An 18,336-nucleotide genomic window follows, 5' to 3' on the forward strand; every position below is an offset into this window, starting at 1 on the left:
CTAACATAGAAAGAATGGTAAGAGGAATTGGGTATGTCTAGTCTAATGAGAAGGAAGGACTCACTGGAGAAGAGCCTAATGCTGGGAAAGATTGAGGGCAATAGAAGAAGGGGACGACAGAGAATGAGGTGGCTGGATGGAGTCACTGAAGCAGTAGGTGTGAGCGTAAATGGACTCCAGAAGATGGTGGAGGACAGGAAGGCCTGGAGGAACATTGTCCATAGGGTCGCGATGGGTCGGACACGACTTCGCAACTAACAACAACAACAAGTCTAATGAAAAGAAGGGGTGGAGGTGGGGAACATGATAGCAGTGTTCCAATATTTGAGGGGCTCCTACAAAGATGAAAGGGTCAAATTATTTTCCAAAGCACTGAAAGGCAAGACAAGAAACTAAACCAAGTTGGAAACTAACCAAGGAGAGAAACAACTTAAAACTAAGGAGAAATTTCCTAACTGTGAGAATAATTACCAAAGAAATACTTTGCCTTCAGAAGCTGTGGGTAAAATCTTTCAAAACAAAGGCTGGACAACCATTTATCTGAAATGTTATAGGGGGATTGAATTAGAAGACCTCCAAGGTCCCTTATAATTCTATTATTCTATGTTCTACCTTTGAGCACTGCCATTATGCTCTTGAGTAAATATTCATCCTTTCCAAGCAGTGTATCCAGTATTATTCTTACATGATCCCAGGAATGGACAAGAATTCTTCTGACATCGGTAGACAAATACCTATTGAACACTCTCCCTTGTGGTAACACCAATGCTGCTTCCTTAACTCACATTCTGGGGTCTGCCTATATATGCATGCTTTTCTTGCTGTGCTCTCAATCTTCTTTCTATAATCTCAGACCTCAGCGCACTCCCACCATGCCCATGATTCTGCTCTTTAGCTTGCACACTGCACATTTACACATATGGACCCTGCCTGCCAAATGTTCTTGTATTTCTTTTTCCCCCTAAAGCCAAATCACATTTCTCACATTTTTGAGTTTACATGAATAACAGAATAAAAAAATGGAAGGAACCTTGGAGGTCATCTAGTCCAAACCCCTGCTCAGGCAGGAGAACCTATACCATTTCAGACAAATGGTTGTCCAATCTCTTCTTAAAAACCTCCAGTGTTGGAGCATCCACAATTTCTAGAGGCAAGTTACTCCATTAATTAATTGTTCTAACTGTCAGGAAATTTCTCCTTAGTTCTAGGTTGCTTATCTCTTTGGTTAGTTTCCATCTGTTGCTTCTTGTCCTGCCTTTGGGTGCTTTAGAGAATAGCTTGACTCCCTCTTCTTTGGGGCAACCCCTTAGATATTGGAACACTGCTGTCTTGTCACTCCTAATCATTCCTCTTTCTTTTCATCAAACAAGACATTCCCAATTCCAGCAACCGTTTCTGATATGTTTTAGCTTCCAATCCCCTAATCATCTTTGTTGCTCTTTTCTGTATTCTTTCTAGAATCTCAACATCTTTTTTACATCATGGCAACCAAAACTGGATGCAGCATTGGAAGTGTGGCCTTACCAAGGCATTATAGAGTGGTATTAACACTTCATGTGATGAACATGATTACATGATCTGGATAGCTTCCACATTAAATTCTGTCTAGCCCTCATGATATTAATAACAAGTTCCCAGACATTAGAAAGCAATACTTTTTTCACCTATGATCAAGATTTATACACAAGGTTCTTCCTAAAGGGGAAAAAGAAGATCTACTCCTCCATTTTCTTTTCACTCAATTCTTTCTACCGTCAACTAATTCGAAATAGGACCTTTGTACAAACAATTCACTCCTTTCAAGGAGAAGACACCACTTGGTATATTGCTTTCCATGAGTTCTTTCAGAGGGAGGTGAGTGAGGAGACATTATCAGGAAATTGCAAATGCCAGTTCTTGCATAAATGCATTTTGTGCCAGAGGTACAAAAGGGCAGAGTTGGCATCATGACATTGCAATGCATGTCTCATCACCGTGTCTTCATCATGATAGGAACAAATGTTTATGGTTGAAGTTTTTTCATTAGCATAGTGTAAAGCAGTGGGAAATGTCCGTCTTTCAAATGCCATACATTTGGATCAAGACTTGTTATACTCAATCTGGTCCTTAGTCCTATTTGAACAGCAAATGTATAACACTCTTGCAGCTTTAGCAAGTTTGAGGGTCCAGATATATTAACCTTAGATTGTTGCTTCCTGCTTTGAAAGCCACTAGGCCTATTTCATTATTAATGGCTAAGCAGTTACATTTTGATCCTGAATTACATGACAAATTGACATGGTGGAATACAATAGCATACAATTTATATGGAATAAAGGCTAAGGAAAGAACCGCTTTGACTATTTGTGCTGGTTATGGTTTCCAAAGATTTAATGACTCAGAGCTAAACTTGTATTGGATGAAAGAAAAATAATAAGATTGATTGATAGACTGATCGATCAACCAATTTGACCACTTAAATCCTCCCTTATCAGTCATAGCAAATGCCAAAGCAAAGAAAGCAGAAGGCAAGTGAAATAACGCAGCCTCTTCTCTCACTGTTGCAAACCAGCTTCATAGTGGTATAATGCTTCAGTAAAATGAAGATATACTTTGAAAATGTGCGTATTACCAGAATCATGGATGAGACAAAAGAAGTGAGATCAACAATAATTTTTATGCTAATTATCATCAGTTTTTTTAATTACAAAAAATATCACAATTTGTGCAGAAATAACACCACGAACTTAAGAATCAAACCCCAAGTACAAATTATCCCATTCTTTAAAAATCACCCCATTCCTACAGTATCCAAAATCAGATATGGATACTTTATGTTTCATATCTACTATCCACTCTTGTTCCTCTTGATGACCTTGATCTTTGGATTGTTGTCTTACAATCATATATCAAAAAATGCCCACAGAATGAAAGAGGAGGAATGAATTCCTTTCACAGTTTTGGCTTTAAGAGGGGTTGGACTTAGACCATTTGTGAGAATGTAATGGCTCTTGGCTGATGACTCATTTAACTCTGCCTCCCAGCTCTGCCTGGTCTTTTCCTACACTTCAGGTTCAATTTTTTATGATCAAAGTCCAACCCCTCTTAAATTCTGTTAACCCTTATCTGGTGCCAATTTAAATTCTTGTGTATAAGCTTGAGCAATAAATCATCTGAGCTGCAACTTAATGCATGGTCCTGATTCTTTGTGCCTGACAAAAATTATCTAAATGTAACTGTCTTTTCTCTTCTGGAATGCACCTACTTCTTTCTGGGAATCCAGACTACATTCACCCCATTTCTAAAATTTCACCAGCTGGTCCTAAAGAATGCTAGAAAGAGCTCTCTCTCTCTCTCTCTCTCTCTCGCTCTCTCTCTCTCTCTCTCTCTCTCTCTCTCTCTCTCTCTCTCTCTCTCTCTCTGTGTGTGTGTGTGTGTGTGTGTGTGTGTGTGTGTGTGTGTGTGTAAGCACATGCATATGTTGAATCACTCTTGCAGAATTCTCTAATCAGAGCACATGTCAAATTTCAATATGAAGTCTGAAGCTTACCAGAAGTGTGGCCTGCTCAGCCTCTGAAACTAATTCTGGCAGACATCATGAAAGTAGATATTTTTCATTGTTATCTCTGACTACAGGCAGAGATTGCAATCTCTGTGGTTTCCTCGGTGTTATCTGTGGTATCTCTCTGTGTCATCTCTGTAGTAATCATCTATAACAGAAGAATATGATATGGGGGGAAGCATATTGACAGATATCAAGACAGATGAGAAAAACTCATATTTCTCCATGATTGATGGTCAATTTTGAATGAAACTGTATGTACATATTTATCTGGGGTTAAATGGAAATGTAAGAGTTTGAAGCTTGGATGTAATAACGAAGGTGCTAATAGCCACATTGTGTATTATTACTACTGTGTATTACTACAGGTAGTCCTCAACTTAACAACAACAATTGAGTCCAGAATTTATGTTGCTAAATGAGAAATTTGTTAAGTGAATTTTTCCCCATTTTATGACTTTTCTTGCCACATTTATTAAGTGAATCCCTGCAGCTGTTAAATTAGCAACACAGTTATTAAGTGAATCTGACTTCCCCATTGACTTTGCTTGTCAGAAGTTCTCAAAAGGGGATTACATGACCCCAGGACACTGCAACTGTCATAAATATGAACCAATTGTCCAGCATGCAAATATGAATCACGTGACCATGAAGATGCTGCAACGGTCATAAGTGTGAAAAATCATCATAAATCACTTTTTTCAGTGTCATTGTAACTTTGAACGGCCACTAAATGAACTGTTGTAAATCAAGGACTACCTGTTCATAAATATGTTGTGTATTTTACACTTCAATATCTGCACGGGTGCCCCTGTAGGCCTCTGTTCTCTGCACCAAAAGCTTTCTCAAAGGAACAGAAGCCTTCTGGGATGTGATCTTACACCCCTGCAGGCTTCCATTCTCCATGCCAAAAGCTTTTGCAAGGGGGATGGAGGAAAACAAGATCTAAAGAAAACAGTTTCACTTGCATATGAGATAGCAGGACAAGAAGCAACGGATGGAGACTAATCAAGGAGAGAAGCAACCTAGAACTAAGGAGAAACTTCCTGACAGTTAGAACAATTAACCAGTGGAACAACCTGCCTCCAGAAGTTGTGGATGCTCCAACACTGGAAGTTTTAAAGAAGAGACTGGACAGCCATTTGACTGAAATGGTCTAGGGTTTCCTGCCTGAGCAGGGGGTTGGACTAGATGACCTCCAAGGTCCCTTCCAACTTATTATTATTATTATTATTATTATTATTATTATTATTATTATTATTATTATTATTATTATTATTATTATTATTATTATTATTATTATTACAGTCACTTTTTAGCTATATACCTCTGTGCACTGCTGATTTTAGAAAACTGAAGCAGCTAAGGGGAACTTAAGGGGTGGTAAGGAGAGCATTTATTTATTTATTTATTTTATTATATTTATATACCGCCCTTTCCCGAAGGACTCAGGGCGGTTTACAGGGTGATTAAAACAAAAAATACAAAAGTTAAAAACAGTTAAAAAAATTATATCCGTCCCTGAACAAATAAAACCCCAGTTAAAATTAAAATGAGGTATCTCAGTGGGTGTGGGAAGGCCTTGGATCGCCAGAGGTAAGTAGTCTTTTCCGGCACTAGCCCTCCCCGCCCCCATGGTCTTCCCCACCCTGAGGTACCTCATGCACACTTAATGACCCGTGCATTCAATTAACATTCAATAAACAAATTCATTGGAGAGAGGAAGGATGGGGTTCATTCGTTTAAAGTGATTCAAATAACATTACAACCATATTAGGGTCATAACTCGAGCACTACCAGTATTGAGCAAATTATAGTAACACCTATGTAACACCAATCCTACACGAACAATTAATCAGTGGAAGGACTTGCTTCTAGAAATTATGGGTGCTCCAACACCTATAATTTTTAGTTTTAAAATTTTTAGTTTTAGTTTTTAAGAAGAGATTGGACAGCCATTTGTCTGAAATTGTATAGGGTTTCCTGCCTGAGCAGGGGGTTGGACTAGATGACCTCCAAGGTCCCTTCCAACTCTATTTATTTATTTATTTATTTATTTATTTATTTATTTATTTATTTATTTATTTATTTATTTATTTATTTATTTATTTATTTATTTATTATTGGGACTTATATGCCGCCCTATCTCCCAAAGGACTCAGGGCGGCTAACAACAATAACGTACAATAAATACAGAAGTTAAATAAAAAATAAAATTAAAGGCCCCTGTAGAATAAATAAAAATTAAAATTAAAATAAATTAAAAATTAAGAGTTAAAAATTAAAAACATAATTAAAATCCCTGTCAGTCCAGGTCAGCCAGGTGGAAAAGGAGTGTTTTGAGGCCGCGGCGAAAGGACTGGAGATCTGGGGCCATCCGAAGCTCAGGGGGGAGATGGTTCCATAGGGCTGGCGCTCCCACAGAGAAGGCTCTCCCCCTGGGGGTCGCCAACTGACATTGTCTAGCCCAGGGGTGTCAAACTCAATTTCATTGAGGGCCGCATCAGCATTGCGGTTGCCCTCAGGGGGCCGGGTGGGTATGGCCTGGGTGGGCGTGGCCTACTGGGTGGGCATGGCTAGAGTGTGTATGGCAGACATGTCAAACACAAGGCCCGGGGGCCAGATCCGGCCCGCGAAGTGGTTTCATGTGGCCCACAAAGCCACCCTGGAAACAGTGAGGGAACGGCCCCCACTGCCTTGGCCCTGGCCCAGAGACCCTCCTTCTGCCAGAGACCCTCAGATCTGTCCCACTCCTGCCCAGGCCCCCATAGGCACCCTTGATGCGAACGATGTGGAGCCATGCCCACCCAGTAGGCCATACCCACTCTAGCCACGCCCACACAGTAGGCCATGCCCACCCAGGCCATACCCACCTGGCCCCCTGAGGGCAACCGCAATGCTGATACGGCCCTCAATGAAATTGAGTTTGACACCCCTGGTCTAGATGCTGTTACAAGTCTGGATGGGGAGGAACTAGATCAGTCTCAGTTCCAACAAGACCTCGGAAGGATGGAAGGCTGAGTCAACCTTGAGCCGGTCAGGATCGAACTGCTGGCAGTCGGCAGAGTTAGCCTGCAATCCTGCACTTTAATCACTGCACCACCATGGCTCTACATTATAATTCATGGAGATATTTTATCAAAAAGCAGAGAAGCTTGTTGAGAGAAAAATCTTCATCCGGGTCCAGTCCAAGCTGGGAATAATCAAAATGGAGACTGCTTTAGAAAGAAGGTTGTAGTTTATTGAAGAGCCAGACAGAAAGATGGCTCTGAAAAAAAACAAAACCTGACCACATGGAGCAGAGTGGTGGACTTTTATACCTTCTGGGGCTCTTGAGGTTGTTTCCTGTTCCTGTTTGAGGCTTTGTATTTCCTGTGTCATGTACTTTGACCTGAGTCTGAGTGTGCCCTTTTGGTATGGGTTGGTTAATCCTATTATATCTCCTGTCCTTAGAATTTGGGTGGGGGTATGTAGATTTTAGGGGTCTTTGTCTTCCTAATTTCTTCAGTTTCCAGCTGGAAGGCTCAGACCTTTCTGAAAGGATTATTAAATTTGCATTTGTAAAAGCTGGCCTCTGCCTAGGGGCTGGGGCTGATCTCTGGGGGCTGGTTTCTGTCTTTTTTAAAAGAACTTCTCCATTATTATTTTGGAGAAATATATTCTGCCTTTTTAATATTACCCCAAATATTTCTTTCTCTGGATTCTTCCCACAAGCTATTTTTCAACAACTTTCAGTGAATTCTGCGATAAATGATTCTTTGCTGGCAGAGGGCCACAATTATTTCCTATGTATATTTTTCTTTGATTTATATTCCATTATTTATTTTGTACAGTTCAGGCTCCCACTCTCTATTTTCCACACAAGAATTGCAGGTCTGTGAACTGGATTGAGCTGAGTCAGAGACTGTCCCCAAATCAACTGTTTTTGAAGAAGAAAAAAAAAACTAGAGTTCATGGTTGTCCAAGGTGCTTTTTTTTTTCTTCAATAGGCAACTGGAGTTTCTTTGTTTTTTTTCTTGAAGACATTTTGCTTCTCGTCCAAGAAGCTTCTTCAGTTCATAGACATAGAGCTCATGGTGTCCTGGTTTCTAGCATAGCACCTTGGAATCTACACCAAACTAATGTTATAATATCCTATATAATATCTTACTTTACTTCCTATTGGGAAAATGCTAGGTTGGGGTCTGTGTGATTTTTTTAGTTCAGTTTTTTTTAAATTAACTAGCCAAAAACTTGCTTTTCACTCTGTGTAGGAATAATGTTCTTCTGCTTGTGTGAAAATCCTTTGAAATTCTAATGTATTTGGGACACTTAACATGACTGTTCAATTTACTGATTTTCATTTTAACTTTAAGGCTGTGTTTATTTCTTAAGGTATTGATTTATCTTAATTGATGGGGGAGTTAACAATGTTGTAAAGCTGGCTAATAGGGTAACATATGTGTTATAAGCAGTGGTGGGATTCACCCAGTCCACACCACTTTGGCAGAACCAGTAGCTATTTTTTGTTGCCCAGGCCCAGAATGGACTTCCAGAAGCGGCATCCACACAGAGAACTGGTTGTTCACATATTTAAATCCCACCACTGGTTATAAGTCACTTTATATGTTACCTCTAATAGTCAATTTTACAAGTTCACCATTTATATGGAAAAGTGCCACATCATCACACTGAATCATTTCGCTTTTTCTTTGAAATTCTCCTGTCGCTCTTTTACTCAACTTTATGAATTGCCACTTCCATACAGTAAACCAGTAAAAAAAGAAACTTTGTGGTCGTTGTTGTTAGCTGCGAAGTCGTGTCTGACCCATCGCGACCCTATGGACAACGTTCCTCCAGGCCTTCCTGTCCTCTACCATCTTCTGGAGTCCATTTAAGCTCACGCCTACTGCTTCAGTGACTCCATCCAGCCACCTAATTCTCTGTTGTCCCCTTCTTCTCTTGCCCTCAATCTTTCCCAGCATTAGGCTCTTCTCCAGTGAGTCCTTCCTTCTCATTAGGTGGCCAAAGTATTTGAGTTTCAACTTCAGGATCTGGCCTTCTAAAGAGCAGTGAAGGTTGATCTCCTCTAGGACTGACAGGTTTGATTGCCTTGCAGTCCAGGGGACTCGCAGGAGTCTTCTCCAGCACCATAGTTCAAAGGCCTCAATTCTTTGGCACTCAGCCTTTCTTATGGTCCAACTTTCACTGCTATACATTGCAACTGGGAAGACCATAGCCTTGACTATACACACTTTTGTTGGCAGGGTGATGTCTCTGCTTTTTAGTGTGCTGTCTAGATTTGCCATAGCTTCCTCCCCAACAATAAGCATCTTTTATGGTAGCATATTGACCCCCAACAAACTGGGTCCTCATTTGACTGACCTCGGCCTCGGATGGAAGGCTGAGTCAACCTTGAGCCCTGTCAGGATCTAACTCCAACAACAAACAGCAAGATTGGACTTTCCTGGGCACATCACACCTGTTCAAAGATGCCATACAAAACCTTGAACTGAGTGCCTGAGATTCTACACCTAGCTTGGTGTAGTGATTAAAGGCATAAGATTGTGAGTTCTAGTCCTGCCTTTGTCATGAACCCAACTGGATGACCTTGGTCAGTCTCTTTCTTTCAGGCATATGAAGAACGGATGTGCAAACCACTTCTGAAATCCTTGCTAAGAAAATTACACAGACTTGTCCAGTTGCCAGTAGGCAAGGTTGTTTTGAAGTCACCAAGAGGAAGGAGACATGAAATCTTATGACTAATAGGACAGTTCTGTGTAAATCTTTACCTGGCTGTTCTGTTTCAGAACTGAAGAAGCCTCTTGGATGAGAAATTTATTTATTTATTTATTTATTTATTTATTTATTTATTTATTTATTTATTTATTTATTTATTTATTTATTTATTTATTTATTTATTATATTTTTATACCGCCCTTCTCCCGAAGGACTCAGGGCGGTGTACAGGGAAATAAATATAAAAAACAGAATATAAAAGTTAAAATACAATTAAATATAATGCCCAAATTTAAAATTTAAAACAATAATTAAGAACATATTTAAAACCCCAACCCTAACCCATCAGTCCAGGCCAGATTGCTCAAATAAATACGTTTTTAGATCACGCCGGAAGGAGCGAAGGTCGGGGGCCATCCGGAGCTCAACCGGCAAGCGGTTCCACAGGTCTGGCGCGCCCACAGAGAACGCCCTCCCCCTGGGGGCCACCAATCAGTATTCTTTGATCGGAGGCACCCTGAGGAGGCCCTCTCTGTGGGAGCGCACTGGACGGAGGGAAGTTGACGCCGGCCGCAGGTGTTGCCGTAGGTAATCCTTCAAATGTCTTCAAGGGAAAAAAAATACCAAGAAAGTCCTTTTGGAAAGGACAACCATGACCCGGATGGTTGAGAATCTTCATTGATGTGCTTCAGCAAAGGTTCAGGTGATGCAACATCTCAAGGTTGCTTTGCCAACCTGCTTCTCAAAGTGAAATACAGTAACTGTGTTGCTTTTTGAAACAAACTATCTTGCAGTCATTTCTTTGGAATTCTAACCACAGGAGAAAGTTGAGAGAAATCTCTTTAACACATATTCTGGATAGAGATAGATTTGAATGGTGCTGGCCTGTTGCTTCCAGGCTGGAATAATGTTCTTATGCTTGCGTGATAATCCTTGGAAATTCTAATGTATTTGGAACACTTAACATGACTGATCAATTTACTGATTTTCATTTTAACTTTAAGGCTGTGTTTATTTCTTAAGATATTGATTGATTTTAATTGTTGGGGGGAGTTAACAATGTTGTAAAGTTGGCTAATAGGGTAAAATATATGTGTTATAAGTCACTTTATATGTTACCCCTATTAGCCAACTTTACAAGTCCACCATTTATATGGAAAAGTGCCACATCATCACACTGAATCACTTTGCTTTTTCTTTGAAATTCTCCTGTCACTCTTTTACTCAACTTCATAAATTGCCACTTCCATACAGTAAGCCAGTAAAGAGAGAATTTGGAAAGAAACTGAGATAAGCCTTCTTCCCCAGTCCTGACACAGAATGGCTCAAGTTCATATGAATTGGTTCAATTTTATTTCTTCAAACTTAATCCCTTGTCTTTCTTTCTAACAGTAAGGCAAGGAAACAAATAAAAAACCCACTCAAACATGACAAAAACACTAATGAAAACGTTTTTAAACTTCTAGGCCTAAAGCAAATAAAAGCTACTCAGCAAACCATTGAATATCCTAGATCATGATTTTCAAACTCAATCACATTGCATGACGTATTGTGACTTTTTTTGCCTTTGCGGAGCTGGGGTGGGCGTGGCCTGTGTGTGATGCATCTGGCCAGTGGGCCACCAGTTTGATACCCCTGTCCTAGATAAAGATAAAAAAAAATGTCCATACACAATACAGGATACAGAATGAGCAATCTTCTAGAGAAGAGTTTCTCAACCTCAGCAGTTTTAAGATGACTTCAACTCTCAGAATTTTCATTCAAGGACAAACTCAGAATCCAGCCTTCTCAGAAAATCCAAAATGTTCTTCACAGCGGTGTTTCTCAACGTCCTTGACTTTATATTGTGTACTGTTATTTATTAAATTCTAAGACATCCATAAAAGGGACATGGTGGCTCAGTGGGTTAGGACACTGAGCTTGTCGATCAGAAGGTCGGCAGTTTGGCGGGTCGAATCCTGAGTGCCACGTAACAGAGTGAGTGCCTGTTACTCGTCCCAGCTTCTGCCAACCTAGCAGTTTGAAAATGCAAGTACAGAAATAGGGACGACTACGGTGGGAAGGTAACAGCGTTCTGTGCGCCTTTGGCATCTAGTCATGCCGGCCACATGACCACGGAGACGTCCTCGGACAAGCGCTGGCTCTTCAGCTTTGAAACAGAAATGAGCACCGGCCCCTAGAGTTGGAAACGACTAGCACGCATGTGCGGGGGAAACTTTACCTTTACCTAAGACATCCATCTCCCCTATAAGAAGACTCTGGATGTCTTACCAGTTATAAAATAAATAGAAAAATAACTGAAATATATTTAAATATTAACACTATGCAGATTAAAAATTTAAAACTGTACCAAAACTAAAACTAAGAGATAGACGGCATGGGGATGAGATCTTCTTACCTAGTTGATCATCTCCAATGGGGGCCCATGACAATTCACCAAGGTCAACTCGACACGGCCAATTCACTGTGGGACAACTCGCTATGGGACAAGCGTTATAGTAATATCAAAGATAGAATCATTAAAGATGCAAAAAGAGGGGCAGAATGAAATGTGAGCTGCAAAAAATAGAACATTTTTTTTAAAAAAATATTTTAAATAATTAAATAGAATTGTTAAATTGTCCCAGAGCAAGTTGTCCGGTGGCAAGTGGTCCTGCAGTGAGTTGGCCATGAGTTTTCCCATTCTGTTCCAGTAGTGAGTTACACCACCACACAAGCACACATTTTAAGATATGCGGACTGCCTGGCTGGGGAGTTCTGGGAGTTAAAATCCACACATTATAAACCTGCCTGCTGAGGTTCAGAAATCCTGTTCTAGAAGGTTATTTTTGGGGTTTCCAACAATGTTGTTTCTGATTACACCTGAACAAAGAGAAGGACCTTAGCATTCAGGACAGGATCATATCACCTCTTCCTCGTTTCTCAAATAAAACTTCAAAGTTTAATCTGTCTGTCTGTCTGTCTGTCCGTCCATCCATCTATCCATCTATCTATTAAGTTAACTAGTTATAAACCTACCTATATTCTATCACTCTATCAATCAATCTATCTGCCTGCCTGCCTGCCTCTCTCTCTCACACACACTAATCTATCATTTATCACTATCTCTCTTTCTATCTCTATCTCTTTCTATCATCTATTTAACCTACTTATCAATCTACCTAATTTTACCTACCTATTGTCTGTCTATCTATCTGTCTGTCTGCCTGCTATCTATCTATCTATCTATCTATCTATCTATCTATCTATCTATCTATCTATCTATCTATCCATCCATCCATCCATCCATCCATCCATCCATCCATCCATCCATCCATCCATCCATCCATCCATCCATCTATCTATCTATCTATCTATCTATCTATCTATCTATCTATCTATCTATCTATCTATCTATCTATCTATCTATCTACCTACCTACCTACCTACCTACCTTTCTATCTATCTATCTATCTATCTATCTATCTATCTATCTATCTATCTATCTATCTATCTATCTATCTATCTATCTATCTATCTATCTACCTACCTACCTACCTTCCTATCTATCTATCTATCTAATCAGATTGCAGCTGGTACTTTAAATCATCAGCCTGCCTGAGACATCCAGATGAGAGTCACCTGATCCCTGGGAGCCAATAAGGGGAAAATTCTGTCAGATTTTTGGCGGGAAAATTTTGGTGAGAGAATGAGGTAGAGTCCTGGAGGAGGAATTACCTCAAGCAAGGTATGAAATTGTGTTATTCCACTACAGTCACAACTGTGTTGGGGTTGTGTGTATTTAAATGGTGTATTGCGTGGTGTGGAAATTTGTCTTCTTTGGGCACCTTTTAATTGTCTTTTTTTAAACTTATCAAGGTATAAAATGCAAGTAAAAATAGCAATTTGGGGAAGTGGGAAAGGGGAAGAGGGAAGTGTGGTATAAAAGGGAACAAAAGGGAAAATATTAATCTGTAAACCAAAGTAAAGCTGAGTTTTCCTCTCCTTGAATATTGGTGCACTGTTTTTATCCAGACTAGAAGTTAAGAAGTGCCATGAGGCACTAAGAGACCTTGGAAATTCATGTTGTGATTTGGGGCCAGGCACTCACTCTTTTTTGGATTAGGGTTAGGGTTGTGATTATTTTGTGGCTTAATTCACATACCGTATATACTTGAGTATAAGCTGAATTTTTCAGCCCACTTTTTGGGCTGAAAAATTCCACTTCGGCTTATACTCCAGTCAACAAAAAAAAAACTTACCGAGGACTTGTGCGCGGCCGAGGCTTTGGTGCTTCCGGGATCGCGCGCACCTCTCCCAAGCCACCGCCATCCGGAGACCTGCCGAAGTTTGGGGAGGTTTGGGGAGGTGCACGCGCACCTCCCCAAACCTCCCCAAACGTCGGCAGGTCTCCGGACCTCCGCGCCCTGCCTGCCTGCTTCTTTCCGCTGCGGAAAGAAGCAGGCAGGCAGGGTGCGGAGGTCCGGAGACCTGCCGACGTTTGGGGAGGTTTGGGCGCCTCCCCAAACCTCCCCAAACGTCGGCAGGTCTCCGGACCTCCGCGGCAGGCAGGGCTGGATCTGTGCTCCACAAGCCTCTGCCGCAAGTGTCTGCCGCCGGCGGTTCCAGCCTCCGCCGGCAGCAGAGGCTTGCGGAGCGCGGATCCAGCCGGTGGCAGAGGCTTGCGGAGCGCGGATCCAGTGGGGGGGAAAAGCCCTTTAGCAGGATTTGCCTGCATGCCGGCGGAGGCTGGATCCGTGCTCCACAAGCCTCTGCCGCCGGCTGGATCCGCGCCCTGCCGCCAGCAGATGCTTGCGGAGCGCGGATCCAGTGGGGGGGAAAAGCCCTTTAGCAGGATTTGCCTGCATGCCGGCGGAGGGTGGATCCGCGCTCCGCAAGCCTCTGCCGGCGGCAGGGCGCGGATCCAGCCGGTGGCAGAGGCTTGTGGAGCACGGATCCAGCCTCCGCCGGCATGCAGGCAAATCCTGCTAAAGGGCTTTCCCCCCCACTGGATCCACGCTCCGCAAGCCTCTGCTGCCGGCTGGATCCGCGCTCCGCAAGCCTCTGCCGCCGGCGGAGGCTGGAACCGCCGGCGGCAGAGGCTTGCGGCAGAGGCTTGTGGAGCACGGATCCAGCCTCCGCCGGCGGCAGAGGCTTGCGGAGCGCGGATCCAGCTGCCGGCGACAGAGGCTCGATCCGCCGTTCTGCAAGCCTTCGCCGCCGGTTAATACCCTGTATTCAGCTCTGGTAAGTGGGGGGAAGGGGGAGAGAGGGGGAGTTTGGGAGGAGGGGGAGGGGGAGCTCCACGGTGCAAAAATAAAGCCCTGCCGCTCTTCGCGTTGCTTGCCCGACTGGCTGTCACGGGACCGCACGGATCGCCTCGCTCCCACCGGCAGCTGATTCCTTCAATCTATCCATCCATCCATCCATCCATCCATCCATCCATCCATCCATCCATCCATTTTGCTTACTATTTGAAGTCACAATCTTCCATGTTCCATGAGAACACCAGATAGACCATAGATGGTCCATAGATGGAAGGTGACCTCCACTACCCATTATTGCTTTGATGAATCAAGGCTTTCACATAACAATTTTTAGTCAGATAAACAAGGCCAGATCATCACCCTACAAAACCTCATCCTTGCAGGCTAATTGTGAGCACAGGATTGCTAATCTAGAGACTACCTTGCAGTATGCAGTTTTAGAGACTAAGACTAATGCCAGTTGTTTCTCTTTTGTTCCAGCAGGAGTATCTGAAGCCATAGAAGGAAGAAGGAAGAAAAAAAGACTTAATCAAAATGAATATGATGACCCCCTCTCCAGCACAAATCAATGTTTCCAGCTGCGAAAACCAAACCAGTTTTCCTGAAAAAGATGAAGAAGTGCTTATCTTTGCAATATTCACTCTGCTTTTTTGTGTGTTGGGAATGTTGGGGAATGGCTTTGTTATCTGGCTGCTGGGCTGCTCCGTTAAGAGGAACACTTTTGCCATTTATTTTCTAAACCTCTCTGTTGCAGACTTTGGCTTGCTCACCACTGAGCTGATTATCGAAATCCACTGGCTTTTTACACACTTGTATTGTGACTTTTTTTTATTTTTATTTTTTAATCCCATTTATATCCCGCCCTTCTCCGAAGACTCAGGGTGGCTTACAATCTAAGAAGCACATATCAATGTGCTTAGCAATAGCCTTCATTCTATGTATATGCCTGCTTATTAGGGCTTTCGCCCCCCCCCCCAGCGGCATTATTACAAAGTCAGCTTATTGCCCCCAACAATCTGGGTCCTCATTTTACCTACCTCGGAAGGATGGAAGGCTGAGTCAACCTTGAGCCTGGTGGGATGCGAACCTGCACTAATTGCAGGCAGCTGGTGTTACTTAAGGAGGCATTAGCCCACTGCTCCACCCAGACTTTCCCTATGAACTCTTCCAAACAGTCCTGCTGTTAATGTACAGTGCTGGGCAATTTCTCCTGACAGTCATCAGCATCGACAGGTATATTTCGGTCCTTTTCCCAATTTGGTACCGATGCCACCGGCCGTTGCATCTGTTCACCACTGTGTGTGCTGTCATCTGGGCCGTCTCCTTCAGCCTCTCTTCAATTTACTTCACAATTGCAGCTATTCATGGATATGAACCAAAATATACCATGAAGTATCACTTCATTGTTAATGCTGTGCCTTTGTCTCCCGCTTATGACAATCTCCAGTGTCACCTTATTTATCAAAATCTGCTTCGTATCCAAAAGCCAAAGGCGGAGAAATCTTTTGACGGTTGTCTTGCTCACTCTTTTCTTCTTCTTGGTCTTGGCTTTTCCGCTGAATGCCTTTTATTTTATCCAGTATTCTCCAAATGATATACATCCCAACTTTGTACATTATGGCTACTTATGCACGTGTATCAACAGCAGCATTAATCCTCTGATCTATTACCTAGTGGGGAGACAGAAGGGTAAAACTCAGAGGAGCATCAAAGACTTGCTTCAGAAAGTTTTCAAGGAGGAGGAAAATTGTTCTGATCAAATGGAAACTTCAGAAGGTTCCAAAATCTGAACTCTTTAATTTCACCATTGTCATTCAGAAGATACATTCATTTCTTTTCAAGCAAGCCCATAATTTCCTTTTTTATTATTTAAAAGAAACTGAACTCTATACTGATTAACCTGTGCATGAATCCATAATTTGTGCAGACAATAATCTTTGTGGAAGATCCAAACATTTTTCAAATAACCTATTTACCTAGTATCTCCCACCTGAAGATTAATTAGCTTCCTTTAGTTCATCACATGAATTCTGATGCCATATACCTATTGTGAATTTAGATAGCAAGGTTACCCACCATCTTCAAAATATGGTTGAGACATGTGCAGAAATAAGCTTCCCAATCAACTAAGCAATCACACTGATATTACATTTATTGATATTTACTTACTAAAGGACGCTTACCAAATGTGCACAGCCAAAATCTATTTTTAATTCAAATCACAGTTAGAAGCTATATATCCCCTGAGAAAGCAACTTGCATAGTCCTTAAAGCTCCATCTGCTGGTGGAAAGCTTAGTAGGAAATGAAATAAGAATAATTACAGTAGGTGCTAAAAGAGATTCTACCTGAGGTATCTCCAGGGGAAATCAACTTTGGATCTCAGGACTTGCTACTGTTTTTTTTTCACAACAGCTGTACATTATTCTTCAAAATTATCAATAATAATTAATAAATCTATAAATGTACTCTAATCAGTCATAACAGGTGGTATCATGTAGCCTAAAAAGATGTCACATGAGTACTTGGATTGGATAACTCCAGCAAAATCTAGGACAATTACTGAATGGTGGGGTGTCTGTTGTGGGTATGCTGCAGTACGGTATTATATCTTTTCATCAGGGGATTCAATAAATCTATCCCATCATTTGCAAATGATTTTCTGGAGCCAGTTTGGCCAGGTGATTAAGGTCCCAGGCTAGAAAACCAGAGTACTGTTACTTCTAGTCCTGCTTTAGGCCTGAAAGCCAGTGGGGTGACTTTGGGCCAGTCATTCTCTCCCAGCCCAATCCACTCACCAGTTATATGGGACCATATAACTGATACTGGGTGAGCATGGAAAGTAAGTTTTGATTGCTGTATACTGCCCAGAGACACTTCTCATGAGATGGGAAGCTATATATTGATAGATAGATAGATAGATAGATAGATAGATAGATAGATAGATAGATAGATAGATAGATAGATAGATAGATAGATAGATAGATAGATAGATAGATAGATAGATGGATGGATGGATGGATGGATGGATGGATGGATGGATGGATGGATGGATGGATGGATGGATGGATGGATAGATAGATAGATAGATGATAGAAAGATAGATAGATAGATAGATAATAGATAGATAGATAGATAGATAGATAGATAGATAGATAGATAGATAGATAGATAGATAGATAGATAGATAGATAGATAGATAGATAGATAGATAGATAGATAATAAATGGAAGAGAAAGAGAGAAGCAAAGCAGGTTTAGCTGGAAAGATATTCATTATATGAACAGGAGAGCAGAACGAATTTTAGGACTTAGGATAGCTGTCTAGAAGAGCTCCCCAGAAGAAAACGCAAGCCACATACTTACAATGTCTCACAAACTATATGATTATACCAATCTAGTCACCAATCACCTGGGATGGGAATTTTACATGCAGATGCTGGCTACACCTGGTTAGTGTTGGGATGAAAGGCACACAAAATTCCATGGTAAAGACAAGACAAAACTACTTTTCTACTGTACTAACGAAATCCCATTCACCCTTGAAGGGCATTTCTACGTTGTCCTGCCTGATGGCAAAAATAAGAAGGTCCTGACCTGATAAACACATAAAGTCCAGGACTGTCAGTCATACCTAGAGGCTGAAGCACAGAATTCTGACCCGTTTATAAACTTATGTGAATTAAGCCACAAAATCATCACAACCCTAACCCTAATCCAAAAAAAGAGTGAGTGCCTGGCCCCAAATCACAACATGAATTTCCAAGGACTCTTAGTTCCTCATGGCACTTCTTAACTTCTAGTCTGGATAAAAACAGTGCACCAGTATTCAA

General features: G+C 41.5%; 1 protein-coding gene and 1 pseudogene across 3 annotated transcripts in view; both read left to right on the forward strand.

The window, feature by feature from the left end:
- Positions 1–15,489, forward strand: part of LOC308666144 (mas-related G-protein coupled receptor member H-like) — a 35,581-nt gene extending 20,092 nt beyond the window's left edge. For both annotated transcript variants that reach the window (XR_014026043.1, XR_014026044.1), the window contains exon 3: positions 14,986–15,489. The gene's annotated coding sequence lies outside the window, so the exon portion shown is untranslated. The remainder of the gene's footprint in view (positions 1–14,985) is intronic.
- Positions 11,685–16,829, forward strand: LOC308665541 (mas-related G-protein coupled receptor member H-like; annotated as a pseudogene). Its single transcript has 2 exons — positions 11,685–11,757; positions 15,654–16,829. The product of its transcript is annotated as a mas-related G-protein coupled receptor member H-like (transcript).
- Positions 16,830–18,336: the final 1,507 nt, after the last annotated feature.

The sequence above is a fragment of the Vipera berus genome, assembly GCF_964194415.1.
Source record: "Vipera berus genome assembly, chromosome: 3".
Lineage (NCBI taxonomy): Eukaryota > Metazoa > Chordata > Lepidosauria > Squamata > Viperidae > Vipera > Vipera berus.